Consider the following 18,038-nt stretch of genomic DNA (forward strand, 5'->3'; position numbering starts at 1 on the left):
TTTCTCTCATTAATTCTTGTATATATAGTTCAGATTTATATAGTTGTAGTTAACTTTATTCGTTTGTAGTATAGTTAGTGTATATAGTTCATACTATATATATGAATGGGTCACAAACTTTGCCCAACCGAAGGCACTGAAACAAACTCAAATGATCCTTCAGCTTCCTCCCTCAGCATCACAAGACCAACACAAAGTAAACTCCCGAGGAACGGGCCTCTGAGCATTGCCAGGTTGTGAGTTCCGTGCCCTCAGGAAGCAGCCAAAATGCTCGAACACCCACCCGCTTCTCTTGGACCGCTGGCAACATGGTGTTTGCACAGGAGCTGCAAGCCCGTCTTTCCTGTCTTTGTCTATCCCGGCCCCTTCCCCCGAAATGCTTTCATCGGATGCTGGAGGGACCTAAGGACCTGCAGGTTCCCACACTCACCTCCTAAAGCAAACAGTCCTTCCCATCTCTGACATTCCTGGAGCCGCACATCCTTGGAGGAGTTTTACCCCAGCGGGTTCTGATTCCCTGCGAAAAGATGTGTCTGGTGGCCGGTGGGGAACTGTCTTCTCTGCCCCCTCTTTGGGCGCTGAGAAGCTTTTTCTGAGAAACAGCACCTCCTCCTGGTGGGAGAATCCTAAATTCCACCCTCCAACCCAGGTTTCTCTGAGCAGCTGCTAGATGAACCCCACTTCTCTGGTCTAGACACCAGCATCTAACTAGCCTTGGAACAGGCCCTGTTTGCTAGCTGGAGAGCGAAGGAACCAGGAAAGAAGGCAAATGTCAGGAAACGAATCTCAGCACGCAAAGAAACTTCCTTCGCTCTTCTTTTGCACTGTTTGTGCCTTTGCGACCCCTTGAGGCCTAGCCTGACTAGCTCAGTCAGTAGAGCATAAGGCGCTTAATCTCAGGGTCGTGGGTTCGAGCCCCACGTTGGGCGTTTGATCTTGCACTCTTTGACATCACTCTCTTCCCTTAGAGTCTCAGAGCATAACAGAATCCACTCTTTGTCCTCTCAACCAGCTGAGGCGGTCTTGGACCTTTAGTACATCATGAAGACAAGACACATTGACAATTCCATGGTCCTAAGAGAGTTGAGTCTCTTCTAGCCCAGGCAAGAGAGGGAAAAAATAACCTTTCAGAAGCTGATTGCCCCCCACCCCCTGAGCAGCCATCTAGAGCTTCTCTACTTATTTCTATATCTTCGCCAGCGCTCAGTAGTTGAGATAACTGCTTCTTTCTCAAATCCTCCACCAGCCCTCTTCATTGGGATGGAGATTGCTTAAGGCTGACGATTCCACCACATCTTATTCATCCCTCGTACATTTCTGTAAGCCCATGGAGAGTAAAACAAGATAGCAATAAAACTGTTTTTAAAAAAAAAAAGACGTGGCCTCAATGTATAACAATACTGGAAATTGTTTTAATATGTTTTCTGTTTCTTTTTCATATCAGTGCTAAAAATAGGAAGGGAACCGTAAGGAAACGAAGAGCTCAGAGCTTGTGTTAACCTCCTTTGAAGACGAACGAATGGCCTCAGTTGGACAGAAAGTAGGCCTAGAAAGTTATGCCCAACCCCCCAAATGTCATCTCCCTGGTGGTCTAGTGGTTAGGATTTGGCGCTTTCACCGCCACGGCCCGGGTTCGATTCCCGGTCAGGGAGTTACCCTCTTCAACAAAAGTCTACCTTGCTTTCCTTGCTTGGAGTTCAAGTGGAAGAATACAACTTCCTGGCCTCCTTCAGAATGCTTGGAAACTCTTTGGAGGCCATGGGGAAAGCAAAGCTTCCAACTACTACAATATGGCTCTCTGTCCCTTAAAGCCCAGCCTCTGCGCCCTTTTACACAAATACACTTACTTGTGCAAACAATTTAGTTTTTCCTTCTTACCGAGCCTAACCTAAATTAGAACAACATTGCACTTTGACCCAAGATCTTTTTCTTTTCTTTTCACTTTTCTTGGTGAAACCAAACCAAACCAAACAATCATTTTGGGTCCACCAAAATATTTCACTAAATATAATATTCATCCAAAAACCTTTCACCCAGCGCTATATACAAGTCTTTGGAAGTAACACCCCGGAGAAAGATCATTAAGCTTTTCCATTCCTAAAATCTAGCCGCTGAAGGCTTCTGAGCATGGGCTATGGGCCTTTCACCTCTAGGCCAGTGGTTACCCTCTTGCTCAGGTGGCTACTGATGAAAGGCAACGTGGTTTAGTGGCAGATCCATTTCAGCCTCCCTCTTCCAATGTCTACAGGAGGGTGTTTGTTTCGCATTGCATCTAAGCCTTGGTCTACACTAAGCTCGGGGGTCGAACTAGGGTACGCGAATTCAGCTACGTGAATAACGTAGCTGAATTCGAACTACCCTAGTTCGACTTACTTACCGTCCAGACGCCGCGGAAGCAAACTCCGCGGCTCCAGGGTCGACTCCGGCAACTCCTCCTGCCGCGGTGGAGTACCGGAGTTCGAACTAGCGCTTCCGGGGTTCGAACTATCGCGTCTAGATCAGACGCGATAGTTCGAACTCCGAGCAGTCGAACTCGCCGCGTCGACCGTTCCGGTAAGTGTAAACGTGGCCTAAGAATCAAATCAATTCTCTTGAAACCTCAACCTGGAATCAAGGTGATTGTAGGTCAAGGAAGGAAGGTTTTGTTCATCCTGTTCTAGTAAATGCTCAAAGTTGCGATGCTTCTTGGAGCTTCCAGACACATTGGCCAGAATTTTCAGAAGGTCTCACACCCACCGCTAGGGCCAGATTTGCAGAAGAACTAGGCTCCCAGTTAGGCACTAAAATCTTTAGCCAGATTGTCAAAAAGGCTCAACCTATTTTTCCAAAAGATGAGTTATTTTGGAAAAAAGCTTGTAAAGATTGTGGGTGCTGGTTACTTGTCTATGTGGCCCACACTGCTGGAGTTGGAGGTTCACCATTGTTTTCTCAGAATGCGGTGTCCGTAGTCTGCCTCGGTTCTGGTGCCCATCTTTTATTCTCCTAATAAATCAGCAGGGAGACTAAAACAACATCGGACTCACAGGGCTCCCGGAAACCTGCCAATTTGGCTCACGGTGAAGGTGTATACAAATCATCTGTGCTGTAGAAGGGCTCTGGGAGTTGAAAGAGTTGTGAATTTAACCCTCTAGGTTTCGGGCCTAATCTGAAACTGTTTCAAAACCAATTCCTTAAATAGACCATAGTTTGAAGCATCAGCAATAGGCATCTTACTGAATATATCCAGAGCTTTCCCAGCCAATTTGGCAACCAAAGTTGTCATCTTCCCTTTCCCGAATAAGCACTTTGTCTGTCCTCCAGGCAACACGCTTAAAAATCACTACCAGTGTCTCAAAGCAATCAGCTGTGCACATATCCTGCTCGACTACGCCACTGTGATGGGTTCGGTCACAGAGATCCCCTTGGGACTGAAATTACTTCCGAGCCCGTTTTCCCTGCCAGCTTGGGACTCCAGAACCCTGCCTTGTTGAGCCAGACACCCTAGCCTGCTGCAACACAGACCCAGGCTCTGGGCCACACCCCAAAAGCTGCAGACTTTAACTCAAAACAGCTCAGCACCTGTCTCCAGCATCCAGCTCCCAGTGGGATCCAAAACCCCAAATAAATCCCTTGTACTCTCTATAAAGCTTATACAGGGTAAATTCCTAAATTCTTCACCCTCTAGATCACTGATAGAGAGAGATGCACAGCTGTTTGCTCCCCCAGGGATTAATCACTTCCTCTGGGTTTATTAATAAACAAAAGTCATTTTTATTAAGGTTAAAAAGTAGGAGTTAAGTGATTTCAAGTAATAACAGACAGAACAAAGGAAGTCACCAAGCAAACTAAAACAAAACACGCAAGCCTAAGCCTAATACATTAAGAAACTGATTCCAGGGAATAGCTCACCCTCAGAGGTGTTCCAATCAGCTTCTTTCACAGACTAGACTCCTGCCTAGTCTGGGCCCAATCCTTTCCCCTGCTTCGGTCTTTGTTACTTCCAGCAGACATCTTAGGTTTTCTCATGACTGGCAGGGGTTTTCTCATGACTGGCAGCCCCTTTGTCCTGCTTCACCCCCTTTTATAGCTTTGGCATAAGGCGGGAATCTTTTGTCTCTCCGGGTCCTCACCCTTCCTTCTAAACGGAAAAATACCAGATTTAAGATGGATTCCACTATCGTGGTCTCTGTAAGACCCCTACTTTCCATTCTTCCTGGGTTGGCCCACACGTACACAGGAAGGTTTGCAGGTCAATAAACCATTTACAACCAATTGTCAATGGGAGCCGTGAAGGTTTTAAACCGCCATTAGTGGCCCACACTTTGCACAATTACAATAGGACCTCAGAGTTAGACTTCATATTTCCAGCTTCAGAGACAAGAATGAGACATGCATACAAATAGGAGGCATATATTCAGTAGGTTAGAACCTTTGTTATGATACCTTACAAGAGACCTTTTGCATCAAGCATATTCCACTTACATCATACTCACACTTATAAGCATCTTTTCATAAAACGTATGGAGTGCAACGTCACCGGGTGTCCTACCTACCCTGCTTTCGCTGCTTCCTGATGGCACAGAATTGACAACAAAAGAGCCAGGCTAGGAGGCTTCTAAAACCGAGAGAGCTGTTCTATCGCGTCCACATCCTCTCAGGAGGTGACAAACCCCCTCTCTCCGTTTCCATCCCCCAAATCCTATCAGCTCAATGAGTTTTGTCCCTGGAAGAGCCTCGAGGGAGGCAGAAGAAGCAGAGAGGATTGCGTTGGGGGTAAATAAAACAGAGACGAGTTGTTCCTCTTGGGATTTTGGTGTGTTTCCCTGGTGATCCTGACGGAGGAACGGGAAGCATAATTCCATTTTTTTCAATGCCTCGGATTGGGTTCAGCTGGTGAACTCTCTGCTCTTGTTCTCACAGGGGAATGGAGACTGGACCGGTTTCCCAATTTGGACAGAAAGTGGCTTGCCAAAGCCGAGGAGAGCCTGCTTCCTGCCTGCACCGAGTTGACAAACTGGGGAAGCCAAAGCTGAGAGAGCCTGTAGACGAAGTCAGAGTGCTATCCGCTCACATGGAGGGGGAGCACAAGCCCTCCCTGGGTTTCTCTGCCCAAATTATAATCAGTTGAGTGATTTTCCTGGACGAGCCTCTAGGTAGGCCGAAGAAGAAGTGAAGAGGGTTGCGATGGGGTAAATGAAAGCCGAGGACTCTTCCTCTTGAGATGTCTTTGTCTTGCTCTTGTGATTCTGATGGATGAACCTAAAGCGTCATTTGAGCGTGTTTCAGTGCTTTTCCTCGGGCTCAGGTTGTGATGCTGAGCACAGGGGTTCCTTCACTCTCTCTGCTTGGACCCTCTGTACTGGGGAACGGACCAGCTTTCAAAACAGCCTAGTGGAGCTGAACAAAAACAGCAATAAACATCCAGGTTCACCCTAGATTAATCTTTTGTCCCCAATTTTCTTGGGGAAACAAAACAAAAACATGGTTTTCTTAAGAACTCAACACCCATTCAGGCTCCAAACTCTTTTGCAAGATTTCCAGAAGGGCTCAACACCCTGAGTGCTGAGCTAGTTTGGGAAAAAAACCCAAACAAGGCCGGTACCGATTGTGAGTGCTGGCTGCTTGACTCTGTGGCCCACCGTGTGGGCGTTTGAGGTTCTCATTAAGCTAAGTGTCTCTATTCTGCCTCTGTCCTAGTGTCCATCTAATAAGTGAGGGGGGAGATTAGAACACCTCAGAAGGCACAGGGTTGTAGGAAACCTGAAACTTTAGATGAGGGTGATGGTGTCTAAAAACCAGATGTGATGTAGGTGTTGAACGAGAGATGCTGTCTTGGCCTCCTTGAGCGGCTCATACAATATTGAAGAAAAGGAGGGTTGAGAGAGCTGCTTTTGTCCCAGCGTCAGGATGGCCGAGTGGTCTAAGGCGCCAGACTCAAGGCTCTGTCTTTCCCACAACTGGGGCTTCTGGTCTCCTGCAGGAGGCGTGGGTTCAAATCCCACTCCTGACACAACCTCTTGATTCCACCTCAAGAGGTGGCCTGGTTTCAATTGCCCTTGTAACATATTGGAAGAGCCCTTGTTTAGGAGCTTTCCTAGAGTAGCGGCAAGAGAAGTTAGAGGGAATCGTAAATACCTTCGGAATCCATGCGCTCAAGGCACCTAGTTGGGTAAATTCCAGTTTATTCCCCACCAGAAAGTTGGCATTGCTTGATCTTGGGCAGGTATGGATGTCAAACATATACAGGTGGAGGAAGAAGGGAGCAGTACAGTAGACACTGATAAAGGGAAGGTAAGACTCTTAGGCCTGGTCTACACTAGGACTTTAAATCGAATTTAGCAGCATTAATTTGAATTAACCGCTCAACCGTCCACACCAGGAAGCCGTTTAATTCGACCTAGAGGGCTCTTTAGTTCGAATTCGGTACTCCACCCCGACGAGGGGAGTAGCGCTAAATTCGACATGGCTATCTCGAATTAGGCTATGTGTGGATGCAAATCGAACTTAGTAGCTCCGGGAGCTATCCCACAGTGCACCACTCTGTTGACTCTCTGGACAGCAGTCGAAGCTTGGATTCTCTGACCAGCCACACAGGAAACGACCCGGGAAAATTTGAATTCCTTTTCCTGTCTGGGCACTTTGAATCTGATGTCCTGTTTGGACATCGGGGCGAGCTCAGCAGCACCTGCAACGATGCAGAGCTCTCCAGCAGAGGAGTCCATGCAATCCCAGAATAGAAAGAGGTCCCCAGCATGGACAGACTGTGAAGTCCTGGAGCTGATCGCTGTGTGGGGCGATGAGTCTGTGTTTTCGGAGCTGCGCTCCAACAAATGGAATGCAAAGACCTACGAGAAGGTCTCCAAAGCCATGGCACTCAGAGGATACAGCCGGGATACAACGCAGTGCCGCGTGAAAATCAAGGATCTGAGACAAGGCTACCAAAAAGTCAGAGCGGCAAACGGACGCTCCGGAGCCCAGCCCCAGACATGCCGCTTCTACGAGGCACTGCATGCCATTCTAGGTGGGTCTGCCACCACTGCTCCACCAGTGACCGTGGACTCTGAGTATGGGATAGTGTCGACGGGCAGTTCCTCGGCGATGTTCGCCGATGGGGAAGATGAGGAAGGGTTTGTGGAGGACGACGCAGGCGACAGCGCTTACAATACCGCTTTCCCCGACAGCCAGGATCTCTTCATCACCCTCACAGAGATCCCCTACCAACCCTCCCCGGCCGTTAACCCGGACTCAGAATCAGGGGAAGGATCAGTCGGTAAGTGCTATAAACATGGAAACATTTATTTTTTAAAAAACAGGAATAAAAATATATAAAAACTATATAAAGACTTTTCCATATAAAACTATATAAAAAGAAGGTCCACACATATAGGGATGGAACAGAAATCCTCCTGGGACACTTCCACGAAGCTCTCGTACAGGAGCTTGAAAAGCCTCCGCAGGAGGTTCCTGGGGAGAGGTGCCTTATTTGGTGCTCCGTGGAAGCACACTCTTCTGCGCCAGGCCATCCTAATGTACAGCGGAATCATTGCCTCCACCAGCATGGCAGCATACGGTCCTGGTCTGTGCAGGGATTCTAGCAGCATCCTCTCTCTCTCTCTCCGAGTGACCCACTTCAGGGTAATCTCGTTCGGCGACTGCTGCATCTAATTAGGGCAATTAGTGTACTGTTACTATTGTGAATGCTTGACTTTTACTTTGCATAGCAATGACCTTCGTTTAACAGCCACGTGTTGGAGGCCGCAGAGGAAAAGCATACAGTGATCTTTCCCGGGCACAGCCGCGAGGGGCTGGAACAGGGTCAGACTTTATGCTTTCCAGATTGCCTTCAGCGGGAGGGCACAGCAATCCATTAACTGTTAAGCAGCCTATAGTGTAGTGCTTACCAGGCCTGGCTGCTACACGGATTCAGCTGTACCGCCACGCTAACCATCAGATCGTGAATTTCAAACACTAAATGACCTGAATAAAGTGCTCTCAGATGAGCTCCAGACCAACAACAGTGCACAGTAATTATTCAGCAAGTATTTGAGGAGAACTGTAACGTTAGAGAGAATCATGAACTGCTCAGGGACAATTAATGCAGCAAAATTTGTCAACATATAACAGGTTCTGACTTATTTCCTTGGTCTTAAAAGAGAACAACAAGGACCTGAATCTCCTCCCTGTCAATAACCCCCTGCTCAGCCAATCAGGGTAGAGACAGGACGGGAGGCTGAGGGTTCTCACCAGAGAGCCCAAAGGGTGGCCCAGGTCACCGGTGGGGATCACTGCCCGAGCACTATTTCAGCCCCACATTTTTGGGTGGACCTCCCACAGTGGGAGCTGCTGAGCACTCCCCCGCAACACACATATACAGACACACACATACACACACACCACTCCTGGTGTTGGGAGGGGAACAGGTGAAAGGACAAAAGAAGCAAGAGACAAAGAGAAAGGAGGACGGGATGGATGGAGGAAAAGGCGAAACAAAAAGGACAAACCCTAATGACCCCAGTGATTTTAAGGGACAAAATCCCAGGTGCGGAATAAAATTCTGCCTCCTTAAGTTCGTGTTTTCCATGCCTAGAATTCAACTGTCACCAGATGGATCAGACTGAACAGGTTTCAAATCTCGAGGAGGCTCTTACCTTCTAAACAGGGACGGCTGTTTTCTAGTAAAATCACTAAAACGGGAGGAGAAAACTCAAAAGAGGTTCCTCCTGGTGCTCACGTACGTGAACCCGAATACTCTCTCAGTCCTCAAAGAGAGACCTGGAGAAGGAGACTTGGTGAAGCAAAGCCACAGGGGTCTCTGAGGTTTCCCTGGCCCCTCGCGCCTGTCCTGCCTGGCTGATGTCAGCATCTCTCTGTGAGGTCACCACCTCCCCACCATCTTTGACCAATAGTCTGAGGTCCTGCAAAAAGCCTTTGTGATGTCACTGCCACACCCCTCCCTTGCTGTGCTAATGTCCTGCCCCTGCCCAGGCACTTTGGAGGTTTGAGCTGCTCCCTGCGGATCACCCCACTCAAGGAGCGTTCGTTCTAGGAAGCAAGCCGGCTAGACAGGAGAACATCAGACGGTGCTCCCAATGCTACACTCAGTTTTTCAGAAATTAGTCGACTTTATGGCCAGAAGAGACCATTAGAGCATCTAATCTGACCCCCTGCATATCACAGGCCTCCTCTATGACACAAGAGCTACTTTTGGGGCAAACACATTCCAGAAAGGCATCTAATCTTCACTGAATGACATCAGGACATGGCGAATCCACCACTTTCCTTGGGAGCTTGTTCCTGTGGTGAATCATCCTCGCTGTTGAATATTTGTGTCTTATTTGTAATATGAATTTGTCTCTTTTCACCTTCCAGCCACTGGGTCTTCTTATGCCTTTCTCTGCTAGATTAAAGAGCCCTTTAATACCCAATCTTTAATTCACAACCTTTTCTCTCCATTAAGGCACTTCAACACTTCAATGAAGTCACCTTTCAATCTTCTTTTGATAAGCTAAAAAGGTTGAGCTTGTTCAATAGCTCACTAGAAGGCATTTTTTCCAGCCTTCAGAACATTTATCATCAGACTCCTGAACTGCAGCTGGATGTGGTTCTTGTTCTTCTGCACAACATAGCTCCTGGAGAAGAGGGATCTGCAAATGTACATTCGTATGATACCTTTGTTTAATTGATGAAAACATAAACTAGACACTTAGAGGACTGGAACTGATTTCAGCTGATGGACAGCTTTGCTAGGTTTTTATGCATTTGGACAGTGAAATATTGAGTGGAGCTCCTGAACAGAATGGAGAATGGAAATGAAAATGTTTTCCTTTTTTTAAAAAAAAGAAAGAAAGTTATAAGAGAACACGGGGGCTTGAACTGAGAACCATTTGCGCTGCACTCAGGCACTCTACCACTGAGTTAGTCCCCCATGACAACAGGTGTATGGAATCATGATCTCCAGGACTTTGAAGGACAAACCCTGATTCATTGAGGTCCTTTGCCATTCCCAGACCACAGGATGTTTTAAAAATGGGGTTTGATTAAACTTCTTAAATGTGGCAAACACCACAGCTTGCGCACCCACCGATATAGCTTCTCCCACTGACATCGCTGCCACCTCCTGGGGAAGTGTATTAACTACACCCACAGGAAAACTCTCTCCCCTCAGCATAGAGCAGTGGTTCTCAAACTGTGAGTCAGGACCCCAAAGTGGGTCATAACCCTGTTTTAATGGGGTCGCCAGGGCTGGCATTAGACTTGTTGGTGCCTGGGGCTGAAGCCAAATGTCTGAGCCCCACCACCCAGGGCTGAATCCCTCAAGCTCTGGTTTTGCCCTCCCCCAACTGGGGCAGGGCTCTGGCTTTGTCTCCCCTGCCTCTGCTCAGTGTGGAGGGGCTTGGTCCCTCTTTCCAGGGCCATGTAGTAAGTTTTTTGGCAGAAGGGGGTTGCGGTGAAAGGAAGTTTGAGAAACCCTGGCATAGAGCCTCTGAATATGTCTAGACTTGGCTCCCTGTGGCACTGTGGGTGATCAGACACTGAAAGGGCAGCCATGGAGACACCACACACACCAGCCTTGCCTAGCAGGCAAGAATCAAACCTCCACAGAAAGACACCTGTTGCTTTCTAACCCATCTCCCTAAGCCCTCAGCCACCACCACTTAACAAAGGGGCTTTTCTACACTCTGGTTCTGGTCTCACTGAAGGGTCATTTCCAGTTGTTTGCTCAAACCAGCATTAGGGAAAATGGTGCCCTGGGCAAAGCTTGAACTTTGGCACTTCCCCATTGCCCCTGGACGATCCCCACTCCCCCTTTACCGCTAGCCCCTGCACTCCCAGCCCTTGCACCTCCTTCACCCCTAACTCCTGCCCCCTCCTGTGCCCCCTTTGCCCTTAACTCCCTGGGCCACCAGCCATTGCCCCTCTCCTGCAGCCCCTTCACATGGCTCCAGTGCTGGGGGCCCCACACTTGTTCTCCCTTTCCCTGGGCTTTGGCATCACTAGCCGCTGATTAGTGAGTAGGGTTCAGTGGTCCCCACAATGTGGGGCATGACTCCTAGGGGAACACAGAGGAACATTCATGGGGGCACCTCAGGGCCTGAGCCAGCCCCCATGGAGGGAGCAGCACTCAGCCCCACTCTGCCCCAGCTCTTCCCCAACCCCACCCTCAGCCTCACCCTCAGCCTGGGCCTCTGGCTCCCAGCTCGGCCTCGACCCCCTTACCCCTGTCTGCACCCCTCTCCCCAGCAAGCAACAGCCCCACTCCCAGCCTCGGTTCTTGACTGCGGCTTCCGAGGGGCCACAGCCATGGCTAAGAGGGCACAGTGTGAAATGTTTGGGGACCCCTGGTTTAGGGTGATGTTCTCAATCACTTCTATGAAGTCCAATAAAAGCTATTCCTCACCCACCTATCCCTCCATCAGGATGGACTAGGTATGTTCTGCTGCCCTTCACTCATGCAGGCAGGATAATAACATTTCATTCCACTCAATCCTAAAGTGATTTGTAACCCGCCACCAGCCAAAACTGGTCATTTTGGGGAAGCGGCCCCATCATGCTGCATAGCTAGGCAGAGTAGGTGTGTCTGTGCAAACACGGTCTGTTTCTGATGTCTTTCCCCCAGCTCCTCACTAGATGTGAGGGGGGAGCTCATTCAGCCCCTGCTTCCGCTTAGTATTTAAAAACTCCTTATTGTCCCTAGCTCTGCTGGCCTTAGATTTCTCCTCCTGTCTGTTGCTTGACAGCTCAGATGAGGTGGCGGAGTGGTTAAGGTGATGGACTGCTAATCCATTGTGTTCTGCATGCATGGGTTTGAATCCCATCCTCATCGGATGCATTTAGTCATCACCTCTCCTTTGTAGACAACCATCTCCCCTTTTGGTACAGTGACAGATCAAACAATGTTGCTTCTTGCAAACAGAAACTCAGAACTCCCTTGCTTTAAATAAAATGTCTAAATCCCAGATTTCTTTAAAAAAAATTCTCTAGGGCTCTTTTTCTTAGTTTTTTTCTCCAAAGGGAACATCCTCATCATCTCCCCCAAACACCCTGGGACCTGCCCAAATTATTAAAATACCCTGAACCCATGCAAGGCCAGAGCAGTGAACCAGAGCTAGTGTCCAGGCCAAGCTGTTCTGAAGGAGGCAACTCAAACGTTTTCTCCCTGCTTCCCTTGGCAAGGTCTGACTGAGAAAACAAAATTCCCCAAACTGAAAATTTTCTGCTGAAAAACCAATACTAGTCTGGTTGGGGACTTTGGTTTGAAAGTATTATTGTTATTATTCTCTTCTGATTTCTGAATCAGTTCAGTTCTTCTTGTCCTCCAGGTGTGTTTCCAGCTGCTGAGTTGTGGGGGAGAGAGGCCAAGTCATGATGTCTCTTCCTCTCTTTCATAGTTTCTTGCGACTTGCTAGGAAGCTCCTTTGCTACGATGTGAGTCAAGCAGTGTCCATTGTCGCTGTGCTATCTCAGAGAAGCCTGCATTGTACACGGTTCCTGGGATAGTCCTTGGGAGTGTGGATCCCTTCAATGGGCCAGCAGTGAGTCTGGCACCTCCATTGTCACACCTGAAAGGCTGGTGGGTGGCATTTCCCAACCTCATAACATAGCTCAGTAACGCACACAGAGCAAAACTTCATAACTTCCCAACCAATGCGAGCACACACAATCCAACACGATATTAATGTTCAACAGATCAAGACTTTTGAAATGATACCACACAAGGCAGACTTTGTACAAACCATGTCATCATTATATGAGAGTGGTGAATATGGGGCTTCCAGGGTGCTGCTTTGAGCACAGCCTGCTACACCTGCTCTTCCATTGCAGTGGAGACGTACCCTTAGAGTCCATCTCTCCTGAGATAAAGATGGCAGCAGGGCTGGCCTGGGTCATCTGACTTGGGCTCCTGGAGCTAAAGCTGAAGGGCTAAAAACTGTGGTGCAGATATTTGTGTTCACGCTGAAGCCTGGGCTCAGAAACCCTCACCCCTCGTGGGGCCTCAGAGGTTGGGCTCAAGCCCATATGTCTGTCCTGTAATTTTATAGAGGTTGGGAGGGAGTTTAGCAAGTGGAAATGGTAAAACCGCATCGAGGGGACTGGAACACTGACCTGTCAGCTCTTAACACCCAAACTTTCAGTAACTCTATTATCAGTGCCTGCGAGTGTAATTTAAACCGTAGGTCCATCTAGCTCTGAATCTTTTCTTCTGACAGTAGCCAATACCAGGTGCCCCAAAAGCCACCCCGTAAGGCACCACCCAGAATCTCCTGTTTACAAAACAGGGGCTTTAACCAGCTAAACCATGGTACCTGCTGTTACTTAAAGCAGCGTGTTTGCCCACACCTGACTCTCTGCCAATCCCCACTGGGCCCTGACAAGCTTTGCTCGTGTTTGTATTCTGTAAAGCAGAGGAGCAGGTGACGTTTTGCTCCCAAGGTGTGTGTGTGATTCTTTGGACAGGTCTGCACAACAAAATTAGGTTGGTGTAATTACATTTCTTAGGCTGGCAATGCAGTTCTATCAACCTAATCCCAATGTAGATAGCACCTCAGCTGTCAGAACTTTCTGGAGCTATGAAAGGGGAGGGGCTCAGCCTCTGTAGTAGGAATGCAGGGCAGGTGAGTTCACGGCAGGCATGGTGGGATACTGGTGGAAGCCAGTTATGGTGATATAATGAACATCAGCATTTAAACTGACAATTTGTCACTTTAAGTTTGCTGCACAAAGCTCTAAGCCTCTCGTCTAGGTGGTTTTATTTTGTCACCAAAACAGGGCAGTTTTGTCTCCAGACATGGTATTGCAGTGTGTGCACCAGCCACAAGCTGCTGACCGAGGGAGTGTTGTGTGTTTTTCACACAACTGAGCAATATAATGATGCTGAAATAACTTTGTAGTGCAGACCTGGCCAAAGATTCTCACACACACACACACACACACACACACACACACACACACACACACACACACACACACACACACACACACACACACACACACACACACACACACACACACAGCTTGCAAGGAAAACTTCACCTGCTCCTCTGCTTTGCAGAATCCAAACACAAGCAAAGCTTTTCAGGCCTCAGTGGGGATGGCAGGGAATCAGGTGTGGGCAGAAACTGTGTTTTAGCCACAGGCAGGCACCATGGCTTAGCTGGCTAAAGCACCTGTTCTGTAAACAGGAGATTCTGGGTTTAACTCCCACTGGTGCCTTGTTGAGTAACTCTTAGGGCACCTGGTATTGGCTACTGTCAGAGGACAAAACACAGAGCTAGGTAGACCTGAGGTTTAGCCCAGTGTGGCTTTTCTTAGGGTTTAAATTACACTCACAGGCACTGATAATAGAGTTACTGAAAGTTTGGGAGTTAAGAGCTGATAGGTCAGTGTTCCAAGCCCATCACAGGTGACCCCCTCCCTCTGGGACAGGGGCAGGTCTGAGCTCTCACGCCAAAGGGCTCATTGTGGCTGCCAGAACCTGTGAGCAGCTCATTTAGTTTACACCGAGGGCTGAGTCCTGCTTTGTGCACCGTGTGTGAGAATGAAAATCCTAAACCGCCCTTTGAAATAATAAATGCAGCAGGACGTGTTATTGTCCCTGCCCCAAAGCAGACAGACCAATGGAGAAATGCCATTGAGTCCAGGGTAATACTCCACTGCCATTTTACCTTGTTTGCTTGCTAAACTCCCTCCCAACCTTGAGGGCTCCCAGAGCCCGATATTGAGCTTGAGCCGAGATGTCTACGGTGCAAATTTACCACCCCACGGCCCTGGGAGCCTGCACTGGCACGGGACAGCCGTGGGTGTTTCATTGCAGTGTGGACATAGCCTAGCATTATGTCTACACTGCCATTAACACACCCAAGTCACTATTCTCAAACCCTGGGTCAGTTGATTCAGGCTTGTGGGGCTTGTGCTGCAGGGTTATAAAATTACAGTGTAGACACTTGAGCTTGAGCCCAGCCTCCGAGACCCCATGAGGGGTGAGGGTCTCCGAGCCTGGGCTCCAGTCTGAGCCCCAGGAGCCCAAATCAGATCATCCAGGCCAGCCGGGCCAGTGGGATTTTATCACAGTATAGATGCCCTCTCAGGGTATGTCTACACTGCAGTGTAAGCCCAAGGTTAGCAGAAGTCATGTCAGCAGCCCCAACACATAAACATAAACCACGAGGGAAAGACCCACCCCCCAAATAAGCTGGGCAGTGTCCTTCTCCCTTCGGTTCGTAAGTCCAGCAACCAAACGTCCTTTAACAGGAGCCATCCCCACTCTTCACCCCACTCACAGCAGTTGTCCTTAGTCAGTGCAAGCCCAGAGGTGCCTCTGTACAGTTCACCTGCCAGCCTGGGTGGAAAAAGGGAGAAAATAAGAAGGCACCGTACTCACTATGCTGTCTAGGGACTCACTCATCCCTCCACTGCTACTCTGTGTTAGGATTGGTCTAACACCTAAATTTTAGTATTAGGACCCAGAACACAACCCCCTTGGCTTTAGAACCCCTGTCCCCTGCCTAGCAAGTGCTATTGAATTGAGGGTGAGTCCCTCCATCAGGGTCTGCCAAGCCCAGTTCTGCTGCCCTCGAGTCACACAACAAGGATAAAAACCCTTTATTTTACTCCTGCCCCTGTAACATGGAGACTGGGAATCCAACACCAGCCAAAAGTGATCATTTCGGCAAGCAACCCAACCTATTTCCAACATACTGTAAAATCCACATGCAGACTCGTACACGAAACCTTGCAAGAAAATCTTCCTGAGGGGGTCTGAAGCACCTGCTGCTGGAGGGAAGGAGGGAGCTGTGGGTTGGGATTGAGGAGCAGCGTGAGGAGGAGGGGCCTGTGGGTTGGGATTGAGGGGCACTGGGAATAGGAGGGGGCTGTGGGTTGGGATTGAGGGGCACTGGGAATAGGAGGGGGCTGTGGGTTGGGACAGAGGAGAAGGGTGAAGAGGAGCAGGCTCTGGCTGGGAGTGAGGAGTAGTGAGCACAGCAGGGACTGAGGGGCACTGGGAAAAGAGGGGACATGAGTTTAGGCTGAAGAGCATCTTCATTTGGGGATCCAGCAGGACAGGTGAAGGCAGCAGGTGATTCTAATTCCTTAGGGATATTCTGTGTGTGTGTGTGTGTGTGTGCAGGGGAGGAACATGCTCTATGCCGAGAGGCCTTTATTCCTCCAGGCTGCAAGGACAGAGGGGCTGTCAGGAAGTTGCCCCTTCAAACTCACACACAAAAAGGCCCTTCTGAGGAAAGGGAAAATCCTGCAGAGAAAAAGTAACATCAAAGAGGACATGAGAAAGACAGTTTAAGATCTTCATGAGTAGTTTATCACCTGACCATGGATTTGAACCGTGGATCTTCAGATTAAAAGTCTGATTCTTTATCAACTAAGCTAGTCAGGATCATGAAGAACAGGAGCAAGTTGGTGCAGAGGAGAAACTAGTCAAGAAAACAAGAGCAAGAAACAATAGGGGAAACCTGCTGCTCTCTCTGGCCCAGTCAACACTACGAGTTTATATCAAAACGTCTGTTAGTCTATAAGGTGCCACAAGACTCTTTGCTGTTTCTACCAACTGAGCTAGCCAGGCTCACATAGGAAAAGTGCAAGTTGGTGCAGAGGTGAAGCTAGTGAAGAAAATTCTTGGGTGAGTTCCCAAAGCCTGAAGGGTCAAAAATATTGTCACGGGTGGTTCAGGGTATATGTGTCACCCCCAAAAGCAAACGGAAAAAAATTGTTTCTCGCCTTTCTTCAATGTCACCGTATGTCTACTGGATGCTGCTGGCAGACGCGGTGCAGCAGCGCTACACAGCAGCATCCCCTTTCTTTCCCTTCCTGAGGGCAGATGATATCGGAGGACTGATATCTGTCATTGTCGTCCCGTGAGTGCTCCTGGTTGGCCTTAGTGAGGTCGGCCAGTGGTGCCTGGGCAAAAATGGGAATGACTCCCAGGTCATTCTCTTCTTTAAGCTTTGTCTAATGGAGATTCAGTCCTGCCTGGAATATCATAGCAGGTGGAGGCTGCCCTCCCCTTCCTGCCTTTGAATTCTACTTGCAGAGGCAATAAAGTCAGTGTTGTTTCAAATTCATGTACTCTTTATTACTTCATCACACAAATGGGGGTATAACTGCCACAGTAGCCCAGGAGAGATGGGGGAGGAGGGAAGCAATGGGTGGGGTTGTTGCAGGGGCACCCCCTAGAATGACAAGCAGCTCATCATTTCTGCCAGATATCTGGGGCTCTGACCTGGAGCAGCCATTTGCTTCTCTAGTTCTTTAGTAGGCTTGCCTGATAGTTTAGCCAGGACTTCCTCTCCATTAGACAAAGCTTAAAGAAGAGAATGATCTAGGAAGGCATTCCTACTTTTGTCCATATACCCCCAGTCAACCTCACTGAAGCTAGCCAAGAGCACGCACGACAGCAACAAACAGTACAGTATAACTTGCAACTATCATTGTCAATTAGCAAAGCAGCAGACAGTACAGTATGGCTAACAACCATCTTTGCTAACTTGCAAAAGGCAAGGGTATGCTGCTGTGTAGCACTGCAGTACCACATCTGTCAGCACCATCCAGTAGACATACAGTGACGGTGAAAAAAAGGCTGAACGGGCTCCATGGTTGCCATGCTATGGCGTCTGCCCGGGTAATCCAGGGAAAAGGGCGCGAAATGATTATCTGCCGTTGATTTCATGGAGGGAGGATTGACTGACGACATTTACTCAGAATCACCCACGACACTGTTTTTGCCCCATCATGCACTGGTCTCTCAACCCAGAATTCCAATGCGTGGGGGAGACTGCAGGAACTATGGGATAGCTATGGGATGGCTACCCACAGTGCAACACTCTGGAAATTGATACTAGCCTCAGTACATGGGCGCACACCGCCAAATTAATGTGCTTACTGTGGCCGCGTTCACTTGACTTTATATAATCTGTTTCCAAAAACCGGTTTCTGTAAAATCGGAATAATCCCATAGTGTAGACATACCCTGACACAGCTTTAGAACCCTCTACCCACTATACAGTCAAGAGACAGCAACTCTCAGATCCTGTGTGGATTGTCTGATG

The 18,038-nt window shown here is 48.6% G+C and overlaps 3 non-coding genes across 3 annotated transcripts; all 3 read left to right on the forward strand.

Annotated features, from left to right (window-relative positions):
* Positions 1-856: 856 nt before the first annotated feature.
* On the forward strand, positions 857-929 carry TRNAK-CUU. Its single transcript has one exon. It is a non-coding gene; the product is annotated as a tRNA-Lys (tRNA).
* Positions 930-1,580: 651 nt separating this feature from the next.
* On the forward strand, positions 1,581-1,652 carry TRNAE-UUC. The gene has a single exon. It is a non-coding gene; the product is annotated as a tRNA-Glu (tRNA).
* A 4,228-nt stretch (positions 1,653-5,880) lies between these two features.
* TRNAL-CAA lies at positions 5,881-5,989 on the forward strand. The gene is made up of 2 exons: positions 5,881-5,918; positions 5,944-5,989. It is a non-coding gene; the product is annotated as a tRNA-Leu (tRNA).
* The last annotated feature ends 12,049 nt before the right edge of the window (positions 5,990-18,038 follow it).

This window comes from Mauremys mutica, unplaced genomic scaffold (assembly GCF_020497125.1).
Source record: "Mauremys mutica isolate MM-2020 ecotype Southern unplaced genomic scaffold, ASM2049712v1 Super-Scaffold_100320, whole genome shotgun sequence".
NCBI classification, from domain to species: domain Eukaryota; kingdom Metazoa; phylum Chordata; order Testudines; family Geoemydidae; genus Mauremys; species Mauremys mutica.